Raw genomic sequence first — 18,036 nt, 5'->3', positions numbered from 1 at the left:
AGCGAATAGTATGTTTTAGAATAATGTTTTAGTTCTTAAAAATAAATTCATGTGAGAATAGTTGTAAAAAATTGAAGTCTGAATTTTAAAAGATAGTTTTTTGGGAAATGAAGAAAGATTAGTGTAACCAGCTAAGCCTTGATATTCATTCATGTTTGAAGTGCTTTATGGCATTTGCTATGGGTATTCACTGCCATTGCCTAGTGGGCGAGAGTGAGAAAGTACAAAATTTTGCATTCATTGAAGTTAAATCCAACCCAATGGAAAGGGAGGGCTCCAACTCTTGGTACCATTATGCACTATAAGACTATACAGTTGTATTAATATTTCAAGAAAAAATTTTCCTTTATCCTTAAAATTTTTAAGTATTAGCAAAAAGAAGTTTAAAAAGAGGATCATGAAAATAGTAAGGCCATTTCTAAAAATAGTAACCACTGCATCCTAATACATTTGCTAACAGACTTTATGGATTTTTTTTAATTTAATTTTTTTGTGTGTGTTCCAAAATTTATTGTTTATGCACCTCACCAGTGTGGATCTTTAAAAAAAAAAACAAAAAAACGTGCTCCTTTTGAAAAAAATCTCTTTAATATTGTGATGTTTACTCTATTCTTTCTCCTCCTTTTCTCTGTCTTTCCTTCTTTTTTTAGCTTCAGCTTTGTCAGAAGATACTCAGGTAGCTAAAAGACCACAACTATTTGTCTTTTGCCATGATTGTCTTTTGCCATGTTATATTTTGATCTTCGGACTAACAGGAATAACTTGGAAGTCTTTTTTAGAGCTGAAAAGGATGTTTTAGGATTTTGAAGAACAGCTTCAATGGATTAACTTGGTCAAATTTTCTAGGTAAAAACATCAGGGATATTGAACTGGAGTGGGGCACACAAATAGGTAGAAAAGGGCTTCACACATAAAATTTAGGTTTTTTTTTAGGAAAAAAGTTTGTGACTACCTTTACTAAAGATTATATTCTCTTTATTGGAGACTTTGGAATACAGAACAGGTTTATAAAGGTATGTCAAAAGTCTTGAAATATTCTGAGAAGCAAGTTTCAAGAAAATCCTATATTTTACATAGGCAATAGATTGGCTTCAATGTAATACATTGTGAAAATTACAATACAAGCTGCTGAACAATGAAAAATCATTCATTCCACATGGCTCTTAATTAAAAAGGAAGAAGAATTCTAGTTTAGACATATTCTGTGTATTAGGAGGAGGCCAGCATAGACGGATGGCCTGTCCAGAACTCTCAAATGTCCGTCCCATCTTGTATAATTTCTTCTCCTTTCTCTCTCTTTCCTTTCCAGCTTGTTTGTCCTTGGTGCTTTCATCACTGAGTGCATTGTCGAAACATCTAACTGTTTTAAATTCAGTATGCATTGTTAAGATTTGTTAGAAAAATACTTTTTTACAATTTTGTGTCTAGCTTCAAATTCTGTTGAGATCAATGTATTTTAAATTAAAAGACTGCAAAAACTTGCATTTATTTACTCTACAGACATCATGGAATTCACTGCCATATTTAAAAGGTTCATATAAACTGACCGCCAAAGCATTACCGTGTTAGAAATAATGACTACAGGAGAATGTTATGGACTACTGAGGCAGGTGGCCCCCAAATTGTACAAAAGAGGGTTATCTGTTGAGAAAGGAGACTTGGCTCACCCTGATGAGGTAAATTACTGATGGTCCTCATAACCAAAAGTCTGCACTTAATTTTGACCAATGAGGAGAAGCTAGTTGCTGTTGTGGAGAACAGAAGGCACTTCTGTCATCTACAACTTGGTCTTGGCCCATGAAGTGAGTCCTAAGGAATGTGCTACTAATAGTGAAAGAACTAAAATTGTAAACCAGCTACTTTCTAAAAATACATACATTTGAGGGTAGGCAAATGATATCTGATGATATCGCTGCTCTTATGTTCTTACAAGTATGCTTTCCTGAGGGGGAGGAAAAGGTTGATGTAGCAAGCATGGAATTCTGCATAATCAACAGCCTGCCAATGTCACCACCACCATTGTAGAGAGCAATCAGGACTGACATATAGCCAATATATGTGACAATTAAATATGATCACACTGTTTTACTTTCAGACAAGATATATTAGATGTTTGTAAAACATGGGTAAATGGAGAGGGTGTGTCACCTAGGAGACTATCACGAATGATGTGCTATCACATAAAACATGTTGAGAACTCCAAGCTCATGGTTTATGAGGGCTGCCAAAGAAAATGCTGTACTTTAGAGTCAGACAAGTACCCTAGACTTTGGGAAATTTTTACAAAAAGTTCAAAGACAAAAGATTTTTGACCCATAGACTTGTGTCTCAAAAAGGGATTATGGCTAACAAAGGGAGATGATAAAAACCCAAAACCTTTTAGCTGAATAATTGTGAAATAATTTAAATAAAACAGACAGGGAAGTTAAATGGCTGTCTACTCATCTGAAAGTTTAAATGATATATGTAGAAGGTATAAAGAAGGAAGAGTGATCAAGGTGAAGGTAGAAGTGTAGCAATCTATTATGAAAGCACCATAAACTAAAGGCCCCAATAAACAGGATAAAAAATATGGTAAAGTTGGCCAGAAGGAACTGGAAGGCTTTTATGTTGTTGTTAAAAAGAAAAAGGAAATAAGAAGTTTACTGTTTAGAGATGATAAGAGAAAGTATATCAAAGAAGTAGCAGAATCATTCAACTCCTATTTTTTCTTCTCTTTTCTAAATGGGTTTTTCAACTGAATATGGTGAAGAAACTAACTGAAGTGAAAATTCTAGCCCAAGGTAGGTAAGAGATTAGTAAACTAATTCCAGGGTATTTTCAATGAGGCCAGATAAATTACCAGGGTGGTAACAAAATTTTCAGTCATAATCTCAGAGCTACTGTTTAGCAATCTTGGAAAACTCATGGCAAATAGGAGAGAGACCACAGACCATAACTGACTAACTTTCATCTTTATTTTTGAAGAGAAGAATAGGGTGGGTTCTAGAAATTAGAGGCAACTTGATTCATGCATATAGGATTGACAACAGATTGTTAAAAGGCTTGATTTTGAGCATGCAGAAATGAATGTTATGGTCATTAGCAGCCAACAAATGTCAACTAAGGAGAAGCTTTAATAAACCAGTATGGCTTATTTTTTTTATAGGTTATTAGGCAGACATCAAAGGACTGCCTAAAAATCAAATAGTAGCTAGCTATGTTATTTGTCTTGCCTTGGTGGAGTAATAAGGGTTGCTTCCTCTCAAAAATGTCTAATAATGGCTTTAAATAACATGAGAAAGTGTTTGTTAGGATGCCTTTCCCCTATTTCCCATTTTTGTAAATGACTGGATGAACACAGACTTCTCAGGTTTGCAGAGGACATGAAAATAGACAGGGTATCTTATGTTGGTGCTTCTCAAACTTTTCCACAGAATATTCTTAATGGAAGAGGAAAGTAAACATATACATCTGAGAAACCAGGGCAATTATCCTAAGTGGCTGCCAAAAGAGAGACATTTCTCTGAATTATTTTGTCTTAATTAAAAACTATGTGAATTTCCACTCTATTTCATATTTTTAAATTTATTTTTTTTTATTTTTCAGTGTTCCAGAATTCATTGTTTATTTCATATTTTTAAAATATAAAATAACTCTGTCTAATCAATTTCTTTTCTTTCTTTTGTTTTCTTTTTTAAATTGGCATCTCTGTGCCTTTGAATACTTTGGCACATATTTCCCTGAGGTGCTCTACTTATCTTCATTCAAATCAATCATAAAAACCTTAAACAGAATAGGGTAAAAAACAGGGAATGACGGCTCTCTAGTACAGGCTATTTCATACTGAATAAAGCCATCCATGCATGCATTTATATGACAGGTAAGACACCAAATCTTGAAAAGGATCTTAATAAGATGGCATACGAACAGAATTAAATCTAACAGGGATAAATATAAACATAAATATTTGCATTTAAATTGGCACAAATGTGTGTTCAAGTGGTAAAAAGAAATGTGTGACTTGAGATTTTTCATTTAGATTATTTAGATTAGAATGGTTCCAAACATTCTACAAACCAATGGAGTTATGTAATTGTTAAGTATGGTAGCATTAAATTACTTTCATATAAGTAGTAGATATCAAGAAAATTAACAGTCCCTCTGTGCTCTGCATTAATAAGCCATTTTTATAGGAGCAAATTTAATTTTGGGTGCCAAATTTAATAGGGACCTTGATAAACTATGGAGTATTCATTCATAGGAAGAAACTAGGATCACCAAGCATCTAGAAATTTTATCATGCAAGAAAAGGTTAAGAACCTAGAGCGCATATGAGGAGACCAGATGAGCTTAGTGTAGCACATGACACCGAATGTTGTCCTACAGCGTGTTTCTGAGGTGCATCTGCTTAGGTTGTTAAAATGGAGGCAACTGGGTTCTGCAGGTAAAAATTTGGATTCAGGAGCCTGGGGCCCTGGAAGCTGCATTTTGATACTCAACCCAGGGAAATGATGCGGATGAGGTGAAGGTCTGAGAAATGCTGTTCTATGCACTGGATGTAGAAGCAGTAATGGAATTACAGAGAAGCAAAGTGGCTCCACATTAAAAAACAAAACAAAACAAAACAAAACACAAAAAACAACCAATAATCTTTCTTGGTAACAACTAGATGGAGAAAATAGTATAGAAAGGCATATTGCAATAATATTACTCAGGACATTCATGGATATTCCAGGAGTCAGGGATGATACTGAAGGGATACTGAAGGATACCGTAGACTAAAAGTCCTCTGGTCAATCATTCTGACTATAGCAGAGCAAAAGAAAAACTGATAAAAATATATTCACTGGTTTTAGTGGAAAGAGAACACTAATATTTGTATTTATGTGTAGCCACTTTTTTGTTTAATTTATAATAAAGTTGATCTTGTATACAAATATCTGACTCTTGATTTGTTTAAGCAGTGCATATTTTGATGTTGTTTTCCTTTGATGCAGTTAGTTTCCATTAAGTGGTTGGATGAAAGAGTTACTGTAATTTTTTCCTCTTTGGTGTAGGATATAACACTGATGATTTAATTCTTAATTATTCAGGGAACCCCCCCCAATGTTTATAGATTATTTTGGTATAGATTATTTAGTTCATAGAGAAAAGCAGCAATTTTTGAGAATACCATGAACTACGAATTGCCTACAAAAGAAAGAAACATTAAATTCCAATGGCTGTCCTGCCACTGCTGCAAACTGGTGCGTACGGAAAGCAGAGAAGGAGGTGTTAAAGGACTGCAAGGAAGAGGAGAGCCGAGAGTGTATGTGAAGCAAAGACAAAATCGCCAGGAAACGAAAAGCCAATATCAAGTGCAAATATATGGACCTTGCGTCTAAGACTTAGAAGTTCCAAAATGAGCTACAGGGAAGAGGCATGAAAGTGAGTGGGACCAGAGTTGGAAACCTTGGAAAAGCATTGCTTCTAGAAGAGGAAGAATTAGAGAATGGTGCTAATCACCAAAGACATGGTATTAAGAAAAAAAGAAGAAACAAGAGGGTGAAAATTAAAGCAAATGCACTGACATTGATCATTTAATACATTTAACTGTAGAGCAAAGACTAAAACAAGGGTGGGTACATGAGTGGAAGAATTGTATGTTAACAGTGCACAAATGGGCAGAGTAGAAAGAATGCAACGAAAAATGGAGAAGGAAGAGAGATAGGAAAGAAGATTAATTGGCTGATGTATAAGTAATAAGTGGAAGTCAAAGGATACTATTTAAAAATTATAGATGGATAGTAAAACTTCAAGTAGGAAAGAAGAGAATTAAAAGCACTATAAAAGACCTGTTAAAACTACAAAAACAAAATGCATGCTTTTTTAAAAGCCAAGTGAAATTAAAAAAAAAGCAAGACATGAAATAGAGAAAGATTGAAACTATTTGTTTTTAAAGACAAAGGAAAATATCCTCAGGGTTTCCAAGCGAAAAGGTCAAATTACTTAAAAGGTTAAGAAAATTAAGTAGCCATCGGACTTCTAAAAAACAACATACTAAACAACGTACAGCAGAGCCGCCTTTTGAGGAAACTCAGGAAGAAAAGGCAAGCCAGCAATCTTTTATACAGTTAAGCAACCCTTTGAGGCTAAAGAAGATAAAAAGCTATTTTCCCCTTTTCCTAAGACGTTTAGTGGTTTAAAGCATTTCTTGCACATGATTTTGTCAGGGAGGAATCTGGAAAATGCTGGCTGGGTTGTTAATTTCTGATGCTGTCATGTTGGTTGGGATGGCTGAGGCTGAAGAATACACCTCCAAGATAGCTTCTCTGCTCACATGTCCGTGCACTGGTGGGGACAGTGCAAGGCTGGTTATAGATGGTTTAGATGGGTCCCTCCCCTTCTCTCAATAGTTTCAAGGTCTTTGCACATGGTCTCTGTAGCTGAGTTGTCAGACTCCTTCGTGGTGGGTCTGGGATTCAAGAAACCAAAGAGAAACAGACAGTCCTCTTAAAAGATACACCCAGAACAACATATTCTGTTGATTTAAGTAGTTACAGCCCAATCCATAATCAAGGGGGGAGGCAAATAGACCCCCCCTGTCAACAGAAGTTAGTAAAAATGTATGGCTATTATCTTCAATCCAGCAAGTAGAATTCCTACCTAGACATTAAAAAACTAAACAAACATAAACCACTCTTGGTGAAAGCTAAAATATATGAGAAGTTTCAGAATTTCTGAAAAATAAGGGATAATTTAAAATTCTATATATAAAAATCAAGATACTTTTAAAAAGTATTCAGCAGAATATTCATAGTGGCAAATATATATGTCAATATAAATAAAAGCGAATAAAAATAAATTTCAAAAAAAATTAGAAAAAGCAAAAAAGTAAGCAAAAAGAAGCTTAAGGAAGCAAATAATGAAGGCAGAAGTAGACATTAATAAGGCAGAAAATAGAAAAATAGGAAGTCAAAAAAATGAAATTCTGTTCTTTTGAAAAAAAAAATCAAAAGAGATGAACCACTAAGAAATTTAACTTTAAAAGGGCATAAAGAACAAATATACAACATAAGATGACAAGAGAGGAGTAACTATTCACAGAAAGTTTTAAAAATCAGAGGACTACTTTGCATACCAATATGTAAATAAATCAGAAAACCTAGATGAAATGCATCATTTCATAGGAAAATACAATTTACCAAAATAGACCCAAGTATTGATAGAAAGCATAAGCAAAGCAGTTAATAACAGAATTAAGAGAAGCAATCAAGGAACTCTCCCACAAAAGTCATTGGGCCTAGATGATATCAAAGGGAATTCTCCAAAAGAGACCATAAGAGAGACTATTCGTGCTACTTAAATTGCTTCAGAGAAAATGAAGGAAAACGTTCAAATTCTTTTTACAAAGCAATTATAACACTAATATCTAAATATGATAAAGATAATTTAAAGGGAGTATTTTGTATCATATCATTTATGAATATTGACACAAAAAACCCAAAATAACATTTTAGTGAAGAGACTTCATCACATTAAGAAAACATCATGACCAAGAAGGGTTTATGAAGAAAGGCAAGGATGGTTCAATATTAGGAAGTCTATTAATATAAACTACTATAGTAATACATTGATAGTTCTGAAAAGCCTTTGAAAAAGGTCAACACTTATTCCTGATAAAAACTCTCAAAATAAATACGGGTAATATATGACTATATGTAATGATGTAATGATAAAATATGGGTTATGTATGATAGTCATGTATCATAGATTGTTGATTAAGAAATGTCAATTATCATTGATATTAGGATTGACATACACACATATTAATGTATATACACACATGTAAGTGTATGTGTCCATATGTACACACACACACACACACACACACACACATAAAGGCAACATTTTACCTAATGTGAGAACACAAAGGCATACCCATTGGGGCTCCTGCAGATGCAGTTAAGCTTCTGCCTTCGGTACAGGCCATGATCCCAGGATCCTGGGATCAAGCCTGGCATGAGCCTGCTTCTTCTTCTCCCTCTGCCTGCCACTCCCTCTGCTTATGCATGCATGCTCTCTGTCAATTAAATAAATAAAATCTTTTTTTTAAAAAATGGCATACCCACCAATAACAGGAACACAGAAAGAATGCCTACTATCTCCACTATTATTTAACATGTAGTAGAGGTATTAACCACCTCAATTAGACAAGAGAAAACAATTAGAGATAAAATAACTGGAAAACAAAAAAAGAATAAAATAAAAATGTGATAGTAATGTTGGAAAACCTGAAGAATTAATGACAAAAACAACTCAAAACAAAAGAAATGAGCAAGGTGGCAGTCTGTAAAATCAACATATCAAATTTAATAATCTTTGTAATATACGAATAATAACCAACAGAAGATAGTATGGAAAAGAAAACCCTGTTTACCATAGCAAAATGAACAAATAAATAAAATAGGAAAAAATGAAATGTAAAATATTTAAAACTCATTTAAGGAAAAAATCATACCTGAAAGCTATAAAAACAAATCTGAACAAAGCAGAAGACATTCCTTATTCCCAACTAAGATGTTTCAATGCCATCAGGATAAGTTATCTCCAAGTTAATTTATAAATTTAATATCCCAATAAAAATACCAATAATCCCTTTGTTTTTCTGGAGCTAGACACTTACTACTTAGAAATAAAGGGAAATAATAAAATATACCCATATATCTGCTCTTCTTTCAAAAGAAACACAGGTAATAAAGCAATGAAATAGACTGCCTACTAAGGATGTGTATGGAGAAGCAGGGGGAAAGGAAGGGGTGATTTAGGGTGGGAAGAATAGGGGACAGAGTATACTTCTCTGAGTAAACCTTTTTGAAAAGTTTTTCCCTTTGAAAGCATATTAATCTTCTATGTATTCACAAATGAAAATTAAAACCTCAAGTGTGGGAAAAGAAAAATGTAAGTTAAATGCAAACAAAAACAAATAAACCCCAACTGTATTTCCAACTCATAATCTGTCCACATTGAAGGGAGGGAGGAAAAAGTAATTTAAATAATTTTTTCATTTTCGTTTTGAATTAAAATTCTAATTTTGAGATAATTGTAGATTCACACGCAGTTATAGTTGGGGGAGGCTAGGATACCTCATTACAGCCTGGCAGGAATGAAAGTCTAGGCTCCTCGGGGCACCTGGGTGGCTCAGTGGGTTAAGCCACTGCCTTCGGATCAGGTCATGATCTCAGGGTCCTGGGATCGAGTCCCACATCGGGCTCTCTGCTCAGCAGGGAGCCTGCTTCTTCCTCTCTCTCTGCCTGCCTCTCTGCCTACTTGTGATCTCTCTGTGTCAAATAAATAAATAAAATCTTTAAAAAAAAAAAAGTCTAGGCTCCTCACTTGGCCTTTGCTGGTGGTAAAGATGGGGTGAAGATGGGGCTGCATTTTTTTCTGTGGGATTTGACTGAAGTTGAATGGTTATTATCCAAAAGTTTCCTCTCTTGCTAGGCTGCCCTTTCTTAATCCTTTGGCTAGAGAAAGCAGCCTTTTGTTGTTTTTGTCTGTGCTTGTTGGCATTTCTGGATTGACAGTTTCTTCAGCTCGAAGTGTTGCATACAGAAGGCAAAAAGTAAAGCCAGGGAATTCATCATCATCACGTCCCTTGGGTCTTGAGATACCTGGCTAGACTCTTTTCAGAGTCTTCTGTTAAGGATAGAGTCCACGTTTTTTAGTTGCACTGAATAGAAGGACTAAAAAAAAGGATGTCTAGTCTATCTTACTAGAAGTGGGAGTTTTTCCCAAGTAACTTTTGAATATAGTCCTTTTATAATCTTGCCCTAAGGTGGGAAAAGACCCACAAATAAATCTTGAACTCTTTCTTTTGGAATTTTTTTGGAATACTTTAAGTCTAACAATTCTAGTACTATTTCCTATGCATTGTAGGAATAAGAGATGACTGAATGGGTTGATATTCTTGGAACCAGGATTTTTACTGCACAGGGAGATACAAATATGGGGAAAAGAAAGGAAAGGAAAAACCTGGCAGGGTGGATTGAAGTTTGGAACTGAAGCTATGAACTTATTATTTCCATATCCCTGTCTGTTTATCCATTCATCCATCCATCTGCATATGATTGTCTTTTAGCTCTCTACCTTCTGAACCAGTTATAAGCAATTACACACCAATAGCAATAGTAATCGGTATACCTAGTACCAAATCTTACTTTCTAAATATCATTCGCCATCGAAAGGAACATTCCTTGGAGAAATAGCTAATTTCAAGATTGTGGTAAGGAAGGTAAGAGTTGAACCAGAAGCATCTTATTGTGTCAGAATATAAAGAAGTTCTCAAAAAATGGGTAGTGTCAAAAGCCCGCCCTGAAACCACTTTGCAGGTTCTTCTCCTGGCTAAATCTGGGACAATCTGAGCATAAAGATAAATAAAGATGGTAATTATAACCCACTAAGTAAAATAGAAATCCATGAGTCAATCCATGGATAGTACATAGCAGACAGGCTGGTACATAGATAGGAAAGTAGATAGATAGATAGATAAAGTCCAAACTCTTCCATATTGCAGAAAGCTGACTGATAAATCAAGAGTTGGAAAATCACCATTTTGTTATCATCAGAATGAAGATTAGTTTGTGCAAGAATCACCAATGAATGACAAATCTAGGGAGAAAAGTTTGAAAATCAGGATATTTGCACGGTTTTCCAAATGTGACTCCATAGACCGCTCATTACCGTAATGGGAAAAATGATAACTATACAGTGGATAAGCAGAACTAACCATTGGGAAAAGAAAATCAGTATCACCAGTAAGAGGGCAACAGACACACCCTGCCTTAATGTATGATTTCCTGAGAAGGGCACAGTATCACCTACGTAGTATTATGGCTGGGGATAAAATAAACAGAATCTTTTTTTTTTTTTTAAGATTTTATTTATTTATTTTAAAAAGAGAGAGGGAGAGAGAGAGAGAGAGAGAGAAGCAGGTTCCTCACTCATCAAGGAGCCTGATGCAGGGCTTGTCCCAGGACCCCAGGGCAGAGCTGAAGGCAGAAGCTTAATGGGCTGAGCCATCCACATGCCCCTGATAAACAGAATCTCATGAGAGAACAGTAGACTAGTCCAAATTGAGGAACACTCTTGAAAATAACTGACCTGTATTCTTTAAAAATATTTATGTCATTAAAGATAAAGACTGACAAACTGCTCCAGCTTAATGGAGATTAAAGACTAAATAACAACTAAAGGCAGGATGTTATCCTGGACTGGATCCTGGACTCTTTGAAGAGAGAAAAAGTGTAAAGGGCATACCTGGTGAAACTGGGATAACGACGCTTGATTAAGTGAAAGTGTTACATCAGTGTTAGATATTTTGAATTTAGTAACAGTACTGAAGTTATGGAAGGGAATAAAGTCAAAACTCATGTTGTTAAGAGATGCACATGCAATGCTGAGGAGTTAAGAGGCGTGACCTATCACGATGTCTGCAACCTATACTTCAATATACATTTCAGAAGAACAACAGGTTGATGGCGCAAATGTAGCAAAATGTTAACAACAAATATTAAGGATATTAATTGTACATCTGGATAAAGGATATATTGGAGTACACTTGTAACTTTTTTACCAGTTTCAAGTTGTTTTGAAGTAAGAAAAATAAAAAACAATGCAGGGTAGTAGATTAAAGATCAGAATGAAGGTAGGAAATGAAAACCCTGCTACAGCCCTGTCTCTGAATTATAGATAGAAATCTGGAATGAAACTATTTTTGTTCAGGTTGGCAGAGGTTATGATAATAATCATTTTTCACAAATTCAACATGTACTGGGAGAAAGAACAGAACTTCAACGAATGTAAGTGGCTAAATCAGGTTCCTTGTTGGCGAAGACTAACGTTTAGGAAGTGAAAAATTGAAATTATTTTTGATATTAATGCAACTAAGGTGCATCCTTAGATAGAATTCAATGGTGCAAATGTATTATTAGAATACAACCACTTTAGGCAGGCATTTTTGGTATTTGTTTAAACATGATCTGTGCCATATGTCCCAACACACTGTATATACAGCCAATGCCCAAACACAGCAGCTGATTCCCTTTCTTCAGGACAAATGGAGTAGTTTCCTTAGCCCAGGAAAATACTTACAAACTCAACATTCATTGAATTCTCTTTCCTCAGGACTCCTTCCCCCACCTCCTCATACACTCTTGGTAATCCTGATATCCTTTAACCCTTAGCAGAATCTTATTTCACTTCAGCAATTTGCACATTTGTAAAACTGGACACCTGGAGTTTTAATTTTCAAAGCATTGCTCAACGGGTGTGTCCCAGCTTCTTGGCTTCTTTGAATATGCGTGTGCATCTAGTGTGTGCATGCTTATGTGCATGCGTGGCAGTTTGCTCCTTGAGAAACTGGCCCTCTAGTACTCTCTTGGAATTCAAATAGAGTTCTTGATGTATGGGGACAAATGTATCAACTGTCGTCATGTTTCAGAGGCCAAACTCTCAGAAGGAAGCGAGGTGTCATATAGGATTGCTTAATAGGTATTTTGACCAAGGATTCTTTTGGATACTTCTATGGACCCGATATCCACTTATACTTCACAACTATGAGCTAATGATGGCAGAAAACAAATTCTAACAAAGGATAATAAAAGATACTTTATTTTTGTTTACCATAGAAGTATATGAATTTATCTTAAAGTAGTAACTATAGAAGTTATTAAAATCAGAGACTTCTCTAAGAGTTTTGTTATGCTAAATTTTGGCACAGATGTGCTCATGTTTCATTTTAATCTCTATTTTAAGAGTTGCACATGTCAAATTGAGGAGTAAAGGGACACAATATATTATGATGTATGCCACCTATTCTTCATTCTTCAACCTATTCTGGATATTACTGTGTATTTGGAAAGATCAAGCTATTGATGACACAAATGTGGTTGAATGTTAACAACTGGTGAATCTGGATAAAGGATATTTTGGAGTTATTTCCCCACCAAGAGAATCAAGGCCTCCTTGCAGTCTGATAAGTGGCCATTAATTATTTCAATTTGAACTAAATTTCTCTTGCTGAGATTGAACACCTATCTGCTCATATATTCTGGTTGCTTATTCTTTTGTGAAAAGCTTATTTTTGGACATTTTTAAAATTGAGTTAATCTTCACCTTTTTAATTTGTAAGAATATTTAAATATTAAATATTAAATATTAAGGATATTAATTGTACATCTGCTATACATTTTGCAAATATTCTTGTTGCTTTTCATATGCTGTTTAGCTTTATTTATAGTGTTTTGCATAGAGAAGTTTTATACTGCTGTGTAGTTAATCAGTTTCTAGTCACACTTACAGTTTCTGGCCTTATTACTGTACTTAAAAAGTCCTCCTTGTCCTCAAATTGCACATATATTCTCCAAATGTTCTCTTGAAATTTTTACAGCTGTATTTTACTGTTAAGTTTTAATTTACAGGTAATTTTAATTTATGCGTGATGTGAAGTAGATAGCAGATATAATCCAAAATTTTGGTAAATTAATTTTTTGGTGAATTAGTTAACTTAGTTTTGTAAGTTTAAAAATATTTCTTGTAACTTTACAATGGAAGGATCAGACTATGTATACTTAAAATATATTTGTAATTTTAAAAGTTTAAAAATAACATAATTGGAAAACCAAAAAAATATGTCTTGTTTCTGGTTAGTTCTAATCTACATTGTGGGACAAGTACATGGCCATCTAGGTGAAAGACATTCTATGCATTCTAAGCATTATTGGGGTAAAAGTGCAATGTTTTCTCCCTAAAGCAGAATTCTCAACCTTGAATATACTTTGGAATCACCTGAATCACCTGTTTTTTAAAACGCTGACGCCAGTCCCCAGAGATTCTGACTTCCTTGGTCTGGGCCTACTTACAGGGATTTTAAAATCTCCCCAGGTGATTACATAATGCACAGCTGAGGTTCAGACCACTGTATTAGAGCTTCTTAGTGATTTCTGATATTATTTGCTAAAAGCTTAGCTATCATTCAGAGAAAGTTGTGTCTCTAAATTTTAGTTCTAAAACCCTCCCATCTCTGGGCTCTAATCATAGAGCCCAGAAAACCACCAGGACTTTGGCATTGAGTTGGATATATTCTTTAACCTCCTTCTGGGTACATTGTGTTGACAATGGATTTAAGAGATTTGAAGAAGTGATGTGTCTGAAAAGTTTTCAGAATAATTTCCTGTGAGAAAACAAATTTACCTTGGCATTTACCTTAGAAGTATATCAATTTACCTTAAAATAATAACTACAGAGGCTTACCTTAGAAGTATAATGTTATACTACGATTTCTTCAAAGATTCAAAACCAGGGACTTCTATAAGAGGTTTGTAAAGCAAAACTTTGGCTCAGATGTGTTCACGTTTCATTCTCCTTTTTATATAAAGTAACATTATCTATAAATTTTGGATTTTAGAGGATTTTTTGTGTGTCAGGAATTTTTTTTTTTTTACAATGAATGGATATTACTTTTATCATCAGAAAACTTTTTTTAAAATAAAATTTACATTTATGTGCTATGATCACAAATCTAAAGAATATGCAGAAAGAAATACATTTTGTATTAGTTGTTGCCTCCAGATAGCTGGGACTATGAGCAATTCATTTTTTCCCTCTTGCCATGTTTTTACATTTTCCAAGTTTTCTGACATAATCATATATTACCTCTATAAAGGAAAAATATGTATTTAAACTAAACATTTATAATGGGCTCATTTAAATCACCCAAGTACTCTCAATAACTTTTATTCTGTAAAACCAACTCAAACATTTAAGTAGTATTCTGTTAAAAAAGTTTTTTATTTAATTTAAATTCTTCACAATTTAAATAACTGTTTCATTCACAAGGGGAGAAATTTTATTTTTTTTTAAATAAAGATGTTATTTTTAAATTTAATTTAAATTCTCACAATTTAAATAACTGTTTCACTCTCAAGTGGAGAAATTTTTTCTTTCTTTTTTTAATAAAGATTTTATTTACTTATTGTCGCAGCCGGCGCGACCAATCGACCAGGAATGTGAGGGTAAGAGGATGAAGAAAAGAACTCGAGGGGAACCTGGGTGGCTCAGTGGGTTAAGCCTCTGCCTTTGGCCCAGGTCATGATCCCGGGGTCCTGGGATCGAGCCCCGTGTCGGGCTCTCTGTTCAGCAGGGAGCCTGCTTCCCTTCCTCTCTCTCTACCTGCCTCTCTGCCTACTTGTGATCTCTCTCTGTCAAATAAATAAATAAAATCTTAAAAAAAAAAAAAAAAAGAACTCGAGAAGCAGAGAGATGGGGCAGGAGGAGCACTGAGGAGGATGTCCAACAGTGCTCCTCCTGCCCCCTCTCTCTGCTTCTCGAGTTTTTTTCTTCGTCCTCTTAACCTCACGTTCCTGGTTGATTTGTCGCGCCGGCGCGACAAGTGGCGCCCAACAGGGACCTGAGAACATTTCAAGGGAGCGCGCACATACAGGCAAGTAGTTGCCGACAGTCAGTAAGAGGAGCCCGGGGTTGACGGGTGACAGCAGGAGTAAAATAACATGGGGCAAGGTCAATCAGTGAAACAAACTTTTTTTGTCACTGCATTGCAGGCCCTTATGAAGCAAAAAGGGTCCAAGGTCTCTAAAAGGGCCTTGCAGATAATTACGTAAATAAGCCGCCTTCTAGTAAACCCAGGTTGCTGGGCCGTCCCTAGCAAAGGGGACTCTGTTTTTCCTAATGGATGTGGGGGCTTCTCCCTCACTCATTTCCCGTGTTAATGGCTATAACTGGAGCCAACTGGGGTTAGTCTAACTCGAGACAGAGACCGTAAGGAATATTCCCAAGCAGCGGCTGAAACTCTCTTTGTTTTGGGGAAGTTTCCCTGTCTTCTCTGGCTCTACTTGGACTGCTTAAACCCTCCCCCCTTGCTGGTGGGAAAGCATGGTGTCTGCTCCTCTCTTGGAGCTGATGAGCTCTAAAACTGGGAATCCTTTCTCTGCCTACTGGCAGCACTTTGTTTCCTCTGTTTCCCCCTTCTCCTGTTTCTGTACCAATGTGCGTGCAACCTGCATGACTAGCCTCTAGATCATGCACCAGGGCTCCTTCTCTCTTCACTGTTAAGGAGCAAGAAGAGCAGCCCCTGCACCTAACACCCCCCACTCCAGATCTTCCCATGCATGTCTCAGGTAAACATTCAAAGTGGAGTGGGCCCAAGTGGAACATAAATCAGTATTTGAACTTTTTTTTTTTTTTAAGATTTTTAATTTATTTCCCAGAGAGAGAGAGAGAGCAAGTGAGTACACACAAGCAGGCAGAGAGGCAGGCAGAGGCAGAGAGAGAAGCAGGCTCCCCGCTGAGCAAGGAGCCCGATGCGGGACTTGGATCCCAGGACCCTTGGATCATGACCCTAGTCGAAGGCAGTGGCTTAACCCACTGAGTCACCCAGGCGTCCCAGAACTAAGTTAAGTTTGTTGGTTTAATTAAGATAGACAAGTCTTTGAAGTTAGAGCAGTAAATGTGAAGCTTTTATTCTTTTTTTTTTCAATTTATTTATTTTCAGAAAAACAGTATTCATTATTTTTTCACCACACCCAGTGCTCAATGCAAGCCATGCCCTCTATAATACCCACCACCTGGTACCCCAACCTCCCACCCCCCCGCCACTTCAAACCCCTCAGATTGTTTTTCAGAGTCCATAGTCTCTCATGGTTCACCCCCCCTTCCAATTTACCCAAATTCCCTTCTCCTCTCTAACGCCCCTTGTCCTCCATGCTATTTGTTATGCTCCACAAATAAGTGAAACCATATGATAATTGACTCTCTCTGCTTGACTTATTTCACTCAGCATAATCTCTTCCAGTCCTGTCCATGTTGCTACAAAAGTTGGGAATTCATCCTTTCTGATGGAGGCATAATACTCCATAGTGTACATGGACCACATCTTCCTTATCCATTCATCCGTTGAAGGGCATCTTGGTTCTTTCCATAGTTTCGCGACCGTGGCCATTGCTGCTATAAACATTGGGGTACAGATGGCCCTTCTTTTCATGACATCTGTGTCTTTGGGGTAAATACCCAGGAGTGCAATTGCAGGGTCATAGGGAAGCTCTATTTTTAATTTCTTGAGGAATCTCCACACTGTTCTCCAAAGAGGCTGCACCAACTTGCATTCCCACCAACAGTGAAAGAGGGTTCCCCTTTCTCCACATCCTCTCCAACACATTTTGTTTCCTGTTTTGTTAATTTTGGCCATTCTAAGTGGTGTAAGGTGATATCTCAATGTGGTTTTAATTTGAATCTCCCTGAGGGCTAATGATGATGAACATTTTTTCATGTGTCTGATAGCCATTTGTATGTCTTGATTGGAGAAGTGTCTGTTCGTATCTTCTGCCCATTTTTTTATGTGTTTGCCTGTTTCGTGTGTGTTGAGTTTCAGGAGTTCATTATAGATCCTGGATATCAACCTTTTGTCTGTACTGTCATTTGCAAATATCTTCTCCCATTCCGTGGGTTGCCTCTTTGTTTTTTGACTGTTTCCTTTGCTGTGCAGAAGCTTTTGATTTTGATGAAGTCCCAAAAGTTTATTTTCGCTTTTGTTTCCTTTGCCTTTGGAGACATATCTTGAAAGAAGTTGCTGTGGCTGATATCAAAGAGATTACTGCCTATGTTCTCCTCTAGGATTCTGATGGATTCCTGTCTCACGTTGAGGTCTTTTATCCATTTTGAGTTTATCTTTGTGTACGGTGTAAGAAAATGGTCGAGTTTCATTCTTCTACATATAGCTGTCCAGTTTTCCCAGCACCATTTATTGAAGAGACTGTCTTTTTTCCACTGTATATTTTTCCTGTTTTGTCAAAGATTAATTGACCATAGAGTTGAGGGTCCATATCTGGGCTCTCTACTCTGTTCCACTGGTCTATGTCTCTGTTTTTATGCCAGTACCATGCTGTCTTGGTGATCACAGCTTTGTAATAAAGCTTGAAATCAGGTAAGGTGATGCCGCCAGCTTTATTTTTGTTTTTCAACGTTTCCTTAGCGATTCGGGGTCTCTTCTGATTCCATACA

General features: G+C 36.1%; 1 protein-coding gene across 1 annotated transcript in view; it reads left to right on the top strand.

The window, feature by feature from the left end:
- Window positions 1-18,036, top strand: part of RRH (retinal pigment epithelium-derived rhodopsin homolog) — a 62,206-nt gene that overhangs the window by 32,127 nt on the left and 12,043 nt on the right. The window lies entirely within an intron of this gene.

The sequence above is a fragment of the Neovison vison genome, chromosome 11 (assembly GCF_020171115.1).
Source record: "Neovison vison isolate M4711 chromosome 11, ASM_NN_V1, whole genome shotgun sequence".
Taxonomy (NCBI): Eukaryota; Metazoa; Chordata; class Mammalia; order Carnivora; family Mustelidae; genus Neogale; species Neogale vison.
The sequence above is the reverse complement of the archived record's forward strand: the minus strand, read 5'-3'. Positions and strand labels throughout refer to the sequence as shown.